General features: G+C 35.6%; 1 non-coding gene and 4 pseudogenes across 1 annotated transcript; all 5 read right to left on the reverse strand.

Annotated features, from left to right (window-relative positions):
- Positions 1 to 5,137: 5,137 nt before the first annotated feature.
- On the reverse strand, positions 5,138 to 5,256 carry LOC122018090 (annotated as a pseudogene).
- Positions 5,257 to 6,051: 795 nt separating this feature from the next.
- Positions 6,052 to 6,170, reverse strand: LOC122018097 (annotated as a pseudogene).
- A 237-nt stretch (positions 6,171 to 6,407) lies between these two features.
- LOC122018093 lies at positions 6,408 to 6,526 on the reverse strand (annotated as a pseudogene).
- Positions 6,527 to 7,314: 788 nt separating this feature from the next.
- LOC122018074 lies at positions 7,315 to 7,433 on the reverse strand (annotated as a pseudogene).
- Positions 7,434 to 9,750: 2,317 nt separating this feature from the next.
- On the reverse strand, positions 9,751 to 9,869 carry LOC122018046. Its single transcript, XR_006121557.1, has one exon. It is a non-coding gene; the product is annotated as a 5S ribosomal RNA (ribosomal RNA).
- Between the last annotated feature and the right edge of the window lie 222 nt (positions 9,870 to 10,091).

Consider the following 10,091-nt stretch of genomic DNA (forward strand, 5'->3'; position numbering starts at 1 on the left):
TATCCAAACCCTTGTTTCAATGAAAGATGTAAGAAGGAAGTCCTATAGGAACTCATATACTCAAAATGATTGGGTACGTTGAGAACCTTGAAAGATTGAGATTTCCATTGGGCCAGAATTGGCCATAGACCTTGTTCTACAATCGTTGCTTAAAGGCTATAGTCAATTTGTCATGAACTATAATATGAATAAAATTGATAAGTCATTGCCTAAGATGTTAAACATGTTGAGAACTGTTGAACTCAATCTCAAGAAGACAAAGCCTAGTACCATTTTGATGGTGCAAAAGGGAAAAGGCAAACGACAGCCCAAAGATAAGGGTAAGACTCAAGCCAAAGGCAAGACCAAGTCTCATGTTTTGAAACCTAAAGGTGGGGTGTCTAAGGAAGAAACCTACTTCCACTGTAGTGAGACCGGACATTAAAAGAGGAACAGTAAGTTGTACTTAGAGGAAGTAAAAATAAAGAGAAGTGAGACTTTTACCTCAGGTATATATGTTATATAAGTCAATCTATCTATTTCTTCTTCATGGGTATTAGATATCGATTGTGCATCTCACATTTGTACAATGTGCAGGGCCTAAAAAAGATTAGATTGTTGACAAAGGGAAAAGTAAACTTACGAGTAGGTAATGGTGCAAGAGTTGCTATAGTCATAGGAACATATTTCTTATCTCTGTCTATTGGGCTTATTTTAGAACTTGAAGAGTGCTATTATGCTACTTTAACCAAGAACATTATCTCTATTTCTTGTTTAGACAAGAAAGATTTTTTTATTTATAATAAAAGATAAATGTTGTTCTATTTATTTAAATGAAATGTTCTATTATAGTAAAAATATCATGAATGGACTCTATGTTTGAGACTTTGAAAACCCAATCTATAACATAAATACAAAATAGTTCAAATCTAATAATTTAAACCAAACATATCTCTTGCATTATCACTTGGGTCACATAAATGAGAATCGCATATCACAACTCCATAAAGATAGACTTTTGGACTCATTTAATTTTGAATCATATGGGACATATAAATCTTGTCTACTAGGCAAGATAACAAAGACTTCTTTTAGTGGACACAGCGAAAGAGTTAATGATTTGTTTGGACTCATACATACTGATGTATGCGGCCCTTTCAATAAAGCAGTTAGAGGAGGCTATCAATACTGTATTACTTTTATTGATGATTTCAGTATATATGACTATGTGTATCTCATGAAACACAAGTCTGAATCTTTTGAAAAAATTCAAAGAATTCAAGAATGAAGTACAAAACTAACTTGGTAAATGTATTAAGATGCTTCGATCAGTTTGAGATGGGGAATACCTTAGCCAAGAGTTTCGTGACCATCTAGTTGAGTTTGGGATTTATCTCAACTCACTCCATCTAGAATACCATAGTGGAATGGTGTATTAGAAAGAAGAAATCATACTTTATTAGATATGGTACAATCAATGATGAGTCAGATAGATCTTCCTATTTCATTATGAGGACATGATCTAGAGACAGCTACTTTCATACTTAACTGTGTTCCGTCTAAAGTCGTCATAAAGATACATATATGATATGGATTGGGAAGAGTCCCAAGATGTCTTTTATAAAGATTTGTGGAGTAACAACGTATTCTAGTAGACCAAGCTCTATGAAGATCTGATAGGATATGCCATCAACTTGAGAGATTTTTTTTCTCTTGTCTGACCACGATGATGTAATGCTTGTTGATATCAATGAGCTTACATCCTATCAAGAAGTTGTAATGAACCTAGATTCTGAGAAATGACTAGAGCCTATAAGGTCTAAAATGGAATTCATGTACACTAACCAAGTATAGATTTTGGTTGATCCACCTGAAGGGATCAAACCCATTGGGTGCAAGTGGATTTTTAAGAGAAAGACTAACATGGATGGTCATATGAATACTTATAAGAGGTGATTCATAGCTAAAGGATTCAAGCAGATTCATAGTATAGACTATAATGAAACCTTTTCACCAGTTTCAATGGTTAAGTCTATTCAGATCATGCATGTTATTACATCTTACCATGATTATGAGATCTAATAGATGGATGTCAAAACTATATTTTTGAATGAAAATATACTCGAGGATGTATACATGACACAACCTGAGGGTTTTGTAGATCTAAAGGGTGATGGAAAGGTATGTAAGTTGCAAAGGTCTATTTATGGATTAAAGCAAGCTTCGAGAAGCTAGAATCTATGATTCAATGATGCGATTAGAACATTTGGTTTTATAAAGAATGAAGATGAACCTTGTGTTTACAAAAGGGTTAGTGGGAGCACAATCATCTTTCTCATCTTATATGTAGATGACATATTTCTCATTAGAAATGATATCCCTACACTGCAGTCTGTGAAGACTTGGCTTGGGAATTATTTCTCAATAAAGACTTAGGTGAAGTAGCCTACATTTTAGGCATCAATATCTATAGAGATAGATCTAATAGATTGCTTGGCCTAAGTTAGAGTATATTTATTGACAAGGTGCTTAATCATTTTGCTATGCAGAATTCCAAAAAAGGATTCCTGTCGATGTCACATGATATGAGCCTTTTGAAGGCTCAATGCCCCTCTTCTAGGGAAGAAAGGGATAGCATGGATAAGATTCCTTATACATCTGATATAGGGTCTATCATGTGCACTATGTTATGTACTCGTCCTGATATCTCATATAAGTTAAGTATGACGAGCAGATATGAGTCAGATGTAGGTGAAAGTCACTGACAGTAGTCAAGAATATTCTTAAGTATTTGAAAAAAATAAAAGATTATTTCTTGATATTTGGAAATGAGGAGGAGCTCGCTGTAAAAGGTTACAGTGATGCAAGCTTCTAAACTGACAAGGATGATTCTAGATCACAGCCAGGATATGTATTTTGCTTAAATGGTGGTGTTGTGAGCTGGAAGAGTTCAAAGCAAGATACAGTTGCTGATTCTACTATTGAGGCCAAGTATATTGCTGCTTCTGATGCAGCAAAAGAGTCTACTTGGATCAGAAAATTAATTATAGAGCTTGGTGTAGTTCCTAGTATAGCGAACCCAATAGACCTCAATTGTGATAATAATGTTGCTATTGACAAGCTAAGGAACCTCACTTTTATCAGCGATCCAAACATATACCACGACAATTCCATCTTATTCAAGAGATCATCAATAGAAGAGATGTGAGGATATATAGAGTACCAACTGATGCTAACATTGTATATCTTTGACTAAGGCTTGGCACAAAAGAAGCATGATGGGTACACTAGGTCACTGAGTATTAGATATTTTAGTGATTGACACTAGTGCTAGTGGGGGATTATTAGTATTAGTCCTTAGAGCCAATTATGAGATGATTGACAAGAGAATTTTTGTATCATATTTTATTAATAAAAGATAAAATTTATGGTTATTATATTTATTTCAGACCTATGTCAGATGAATAAGTATAATAATATCTTAGGGTAGTAGGTTCTAGTCTACAACATATCAATTGGTTGAATTAATAGTAGGTGATTGTAGATATATATAGAATACTACTCTTAACTATTCCTAATCAAGCATTAATATACAAGAATAATACTAATGCATTGAGACTAGCATGTAGGTCAACTAATGACTTAATCTCATAAGTCATGGATACATGATATCAAGTTGACACATGAGTATATATTAGAGAATATATACTAAATTGACCTGCCATGAGAATGTTTCATGGATCATTATATGAGTGTCATAATACTCTCATAGTGACTATTGGTATGAATAGTCCTTAAGCCTGAAGATACTACGGTTTCCTACATAAGGAGTTGTGTGTTTTGGCATCAACAAACGTCACCTATAACAAGGTAGACTATAAAGTCGATCACTGGATATACAATAAGTTAGGTGGAGGGATGTGAGCGATATAAATTGGATCTATCCCTTCCATATGATAGAACATATATCTGTAGGACCCTTGATTAAGTAGGACTACTAAAATTCATGGTCATGCACAAATAAGTCAATATGAGATATTGAGCTTATTTGGTTAAGTGAGTCTACTTGAATATCAAGAAGCATAAAGATTAACAAGAGGATGACACAGTCTATGTCTCATTGATCGATCTAGATATCATAGATAGAATGACCAAGTCATAAAAGATAATAGACACAGAAAGGTTAGGTCGGATCTCAACATTCTCATCACTTGGGTAGCAATGATGCATTACTAGATGTCACTCATTGTTTATGTATCTAAAATATTTGTTTAGAGACATTTCCAACGTTACAAGAACATATTGGGCCACATACAAAGAACATGTTGATTTGGAGATGAGTTTATTTTAGTTTGACTAAAATATGATGGACCCTAAGATTATAGGGTTAAGTATAATCCGAATTTAACTCATTGAGTTAGACTCAAATAAATTTGGATTAGACTCATTGGCTTATTAGATTAATGATTAATCTAATATATTAACATCCACTAAAGAAGATTAATGTCCATTACTAGAGATTATTGGAGTATTCATGAAAAAGGGAGACAAAAAGATATAAACCTTTTATATTCATTGGATGAGTACAAAAACATTTGTAAAAGTAACCTTTAGGTGAAGTAACTTTTTTGGTAAAGTAACCTTTTGATAAAGTAACCTTTTTGGTAAGATAACCTTTTTATGAAGTATCCTAATATAAGTGAAGTAACATTTTGGGTGATGGTGATCAATTTGGATTTTTGCTTCTTCTTCCTCATTTTATCTTGGCCAAAGAAACAACCTTGGGTAGTTGCTAGCACGACAAACGTTGTTCTTCTCTGAATACTGAGTTCATGCGACGAACGAAGGGCTTGTTCATATGGATATCATAGAGGCGTGAATACTTGATCATGCTGAGATCCACTGAGGACAAAGTTGCTGCCAGGAGTTCTGATGGGATCCGGTGCATTACTGTTGGTATAATCGCACCTATCCTTTCTACCACACACTCTCTATTTAAACCGCAAATGGCCCTCATGTAAATCAACCCTCCGCCACCGCCTCCCCCCGACGAAACAACCAAATAACAAAAATAAAAAAAATAAAAGTTAAATAAACAAACAACCGTGGCTTCTCAGTGGTCACCACCACCTTCCGAGGAACACATATTTATTAGAAACAAGTGCAACACGAGGACTTCCCAAGGGGTCACCCATCATAGTACTGCTCTCATCCAAACACAATTAACTTCGGAGTTCTGATGGCATCCGATGCATTAATGTTGGTATAATCATACACATTCTTTTTACCACACGCTCCTTATTTAAACCGCCAATGACCATCACGTGAATCAACCCTCCGCAAACAAACAGTAAAGACCTCCCACTAAAAAAATCAATGTGATGTACTGATAACAATCATTTTGTCACATAATTTTAGCCATTGATTTCCATGTTTTAAATCTCTTATATGATTAATTATTGATTTTTATCATGTTTATTGAGTTAGATTCGTATTATGAGTTTTGTTATAATTCTTCTTATTTTTATGGATTTATACTTATAATTATGTACTTTGTTCTTGTAGCTATTGAATTCAAGTTAGACCAAATTGCATATAAAGGAATGAGTAAAAGAGAAGTCTAATCTCAAGAAATCTAAATCATTGGATTAAATCTGAAGAAAATTGATTATAGGGCTCAGTTATAATTAATTCTTCTCATTCATCAAGATCTGGTTGATTCTAGTCAATATGTGTAGATGTGGGATGATCAGAGCCATTCATTAAGATCTAGCCATCCTGACCATTCAACTAGTTCTAGCTGATCTTGACCGTTCAATCAAATTTAATCTCATCAATTTACCTAGATCCGAAGAAATAAAATTGATGAAGCACTCTCGTAAATCATCAAACCTCCGTCGCCACCCTCCCACAATGAAACAACCAGATAACAAAAATAAAAAAAAATTAAAAGTTAAATAAACAAGCCACCATGGCTTCTAAGTGGTCACCACCACCTTCCAGGGTAAAAACATTAACAAATAAACAATCGATGAAAAATAAACACACTGATAACATATTTTTATTAAAAAGTAGGTGCAACACAAGGACTTACTATAGGGTCATCCATCGTAGTACTGCTCTCCTCCAAGCACGCTTAATTTCAAAGTTTTGATGTGATTCGGTGCAATAATGCTGGTATGATCGCATCTATCCTTTCTACCACATGCTCCATAATTAATCTGCCAACAGCCCTCGTGCGAATCAACCATCTGTCGCTGCTCTCCCCCCGATGAAACAACTAGAAAACAAAAATTAAAAAAAATAAAAGTTAAATAAATAAACCGCTAGGGCTTCTCAACAGTCACCACCACCTTCCGAGGAAAAAAATTAACAAATAAATAACCCACGGAAAATAGACACACTAGTAACACATTTTTATTAAAAAGTAGGTGCAACACAAGGATTTCCTAGGGGGTCACTCATCCTAGTACTGGTCTCACTGAAGCACGCTTAACTTTAAAGTTCTGATGGGATCCAGTGCATTACTACTGGTATGATCACACCCATCCTTTCTACCACACGCACTTTATTTAAACTGTCAAAGACCCTCACACAAATCAACCCTCTGCAAACAAATAGTACAATATCTCCCGCTAAAAAAATCAATATGACGTACTGATAACTACTATTTAGTCACATAATTTTAGCTGTTAATTTCCATATTTTGAATCTCTTATTTGGTTAATTATTGATTTTTATCATGTTTATTGAGTTGGATTTATATTATGAGTTTTGTTATAATTCTTCTTATTTTTATGGATTTGTACTTATAAGTACACACCTTTATCTTGTAGGCAGTTAGGCAAAATTGAACCAAAAGTTTGAGTCAAAGAGATGTCTAATCTCGAGAAATCTAAATCATTGGTTCAAATCCAAAGAAAATTGATCTTAGGGTTCAGATATAATTAATTCTTGTCATTCATCAAAATCTAGTTGATTCTAGTCAATCTATATAGATCTGAGATGATCAAAGTCATTCATTAAGATCTAGCCATCCTGACCATTCAACTGGTTCCAGCTGATCTTGACCATTCATTCAGATTTAATCTCATCAATTTACCTAGATCTGAGTAAATAAAATTAATAAAGTACTCACATGAATCAATCCTCTGCCGCCGCCCTCCCCCTATAAAATAACCAGCCAATAAAAATCAAAAAGTTAAAAGTTAAATAAATAAACCACCATGGCTTCTCAGCAGTTACTAACACCTTTTGGGGAGGGGGGGGGGGGGGAATTAACAAATAAACAATAGAAAAAAATAGACACACTGATATTACATTTTTATTAAAAAGTAGGTGCAATACAAGGACTTCTCAACGGGTCACCCATCGTAGTACTGCTCTCACCCAAGCACACTTAACTTCGAAGTTTTGATGGGATCCAGTGTATTAGTACTGGTATGATCACACTCACACTCATCCTTTTTTCCATACGCTCCATATTTAATCCACCAAAAGCCCTCGCGCGAATCAACCCTCTACTGCTACCCTCCCCCAATGAAACAATCAGACAAAAAAATGAAAATTTTTAAGTTAAATAAACAAACCTCCAGCTTCTCAGTAGTCACTACCACCTCCTAGGGAAAAAAATTAACAAATAAAGAACCCATGAAAAATAGACACATTGATAACATATTTTTATTAAAGGGCGACTCATCCTAGTACTGGAGTCTCGCCCAAGGACACTTAACTTCAAAGTTCTGATGGGATCAGGTGCATTAGTGCTAGTATGATCGCACCCATCCTTTCTATCACATGTTCCCTATTTAAACTGCCAATGGTCCTCACACAAATCAACTCTCCACAAACAAATTGCACAATACCTCCCGCTAAAAAAAATCAGTGTGACATACTGATAACTACCATTTTATCATATAATTTTAACCCTTAATTTCCATGTTTTAAATTGTTGGTGCAGGGAGCACCAGACGATCGAAGTTAAGTTTTGATTATGGCAAATGGTCCAAAGTTAAGATGTCTTGTTATCTAACAAGCGTGAATGAACTTACAGGAAAGTCCTAAGTGTTCTTAGGCAAAAGTCCTAGTGTATTCTAGGCAGGTGGAATCCCCTAGGGGGAGGTAACCCTAGGTGATGGAAAGTCCTAACTGCGGTTAAGCAAGGTGAAGTCCTGGCGGGTAGAGCAATTTGGGCGAAATCCTAAAGTCGGGGACTCTAGGTAAAAATCTTGGTGGTCTTGAACCAGGTGGAAGTCTGGATGGTTGGGGATCGGACGTCCAGCAGAAAAATCTTGAAGACTCGGACGCTGAACAAAAGTCCAATCGATCTGGAGGAGTAGGTGAGAACGTGTTCCACGAAGAGGGAACAGTAGACATCGGTTCAACGTAGAGTTTCAGCCAAACTCAAAGTCAGAATCGGACAGTTCGGAGACTGTCAAAATAATTTATTATTTTATATTTTATTGTACTAACTCTATTTTACAGGGTATATTAGTATTTGGACTAATATGCCTTACAGGAAGTGGAAAGCACAAAAGAGCCTCCGATGAACAGTGTTCAAGGTGCCTTCCATGGAGATTGAAGGCACCTCCAGTGAACAGTATTCAAGGTGCCTTCCATGGAGCTTGAAGGCGCCATCGGACAGATAAAATTCGGAGAAAGTAGATTTTATCAACGACCAAATCTGCGAGGATGGAATTCAAGCTAGAGACGCCTTCCATGGAGGCTGAGGTGCCTTCAACAGCCTATTTAAGGTAGGTTCGAGTAGAGCCTTAATATCACTTGATCTTCGCAATCTTTCTACTACACGCCGCTCAAAAGACGATCTGACGAAGATGTAATGCAACTCCGACAACCGGAAGCCCAAAATTCTTTATTCGTAGTTGTCGGTATACATTCAATTATTGCACTTATACAATTGTACTTGTAATTTCTGGATTGATAGTGAATTGCCCAAAGTAAACACTCAACGAGTGGGGAGCTTGGAGTAGGAGTCGTCACAGGCTCCGAATCAAGTAAAAGAAACTTGTTAGCGATTGCTTTTGCTTTGTTCTTTTCCGCTGCATTATTACTCTATGTTTTTCGTAAAACGTGAAAAATTCACGAGCGCTATTCACCCCCTCTAGTGCTTTTCGATCCTACATAAATTTCGTATTTGGTTAATTATTGATTTTTATCATGTTTATTGAGTTAGATTTGTATTATGCGTTTTGTTATAATTCTTCTTAATTTATGGATTTCTACTTATAATTATGCACTTTTTTCTTGTAGGTATTGAATTCAAGTTAGGCCAAATTGAATCAAATGGTTTGAGTCAAAGAGATGTCTAATCTAGAGAAATCTAAACCATTGGTTCAAATCTAAAGCAAATTGATTATAGAGCTCAGATATAATTAATTCTTGTCATTCATCAAGATCTGGTTGATTCTAGTCAATTTGTATAGATCTAGGATGATCAGAGTCGTTCATTAAGATCTAGCCATTCTGACCATTCAACTGGTTCTAGTCGATCTTGATCGTTCACTCAGATTTAATCTCATAAATTTACTTAGATTCGAGGAAATAAAATTAATGAAGCACTCATGTGAATCATCAAGCCTCTGTCGCCACCCTCCCCCCATGAAACAACCAGACAATAAAAATCAAAAATTAAAAGTTAAATAAAAAAAACCGCCGTGGCTTCTCAACAGTCACCACCACCTTCCGGGGGGAAAAAATAACAAATAAACAATCGACGAAAATAGATACTGATAACACATTTTTATTAAAAAATGTGTGCAACACAAGGACTTCCCATGGGGTCACCCATCGTAGTACTGGTCTCGTCTAAGCATGCTTAAGTTCGGAGTTCTGATGAGATCCAGTGCATTAATACTAGTATGATCGCACCCCAACCATTTTACCACACACTCCCTATTTAAACCGTCAACAACCCTCACTCTCCACCGCCTCCCTCGCCCCGACAAAACAACCAAACAATAAAAATTAAAAAAATTAAAAGTTAAATAAACAAACGGCTTCTTAGCAGTCACCACCACCTTCTGAAAATACACACTAATAACACATTTTTATTAAAAAGTAGGTGCAACACAATGACTTCCCAAGGGGTCACT

This window comes from Zingiber officinale, chromosome 8B (assembly GCF_018446385.1).
Source record: "Zingiber officinale cultivar Zhangliang chromosome 8B, Zo_v1.1, whole genome shotgun sequence".
Lineage (NCBI taxonomy): Eukaryota > Viridiplantae > Streptophyta > Magnoliopsida > Zingiberales > Zingiberaceae > Zingiber > Zingiber officinale.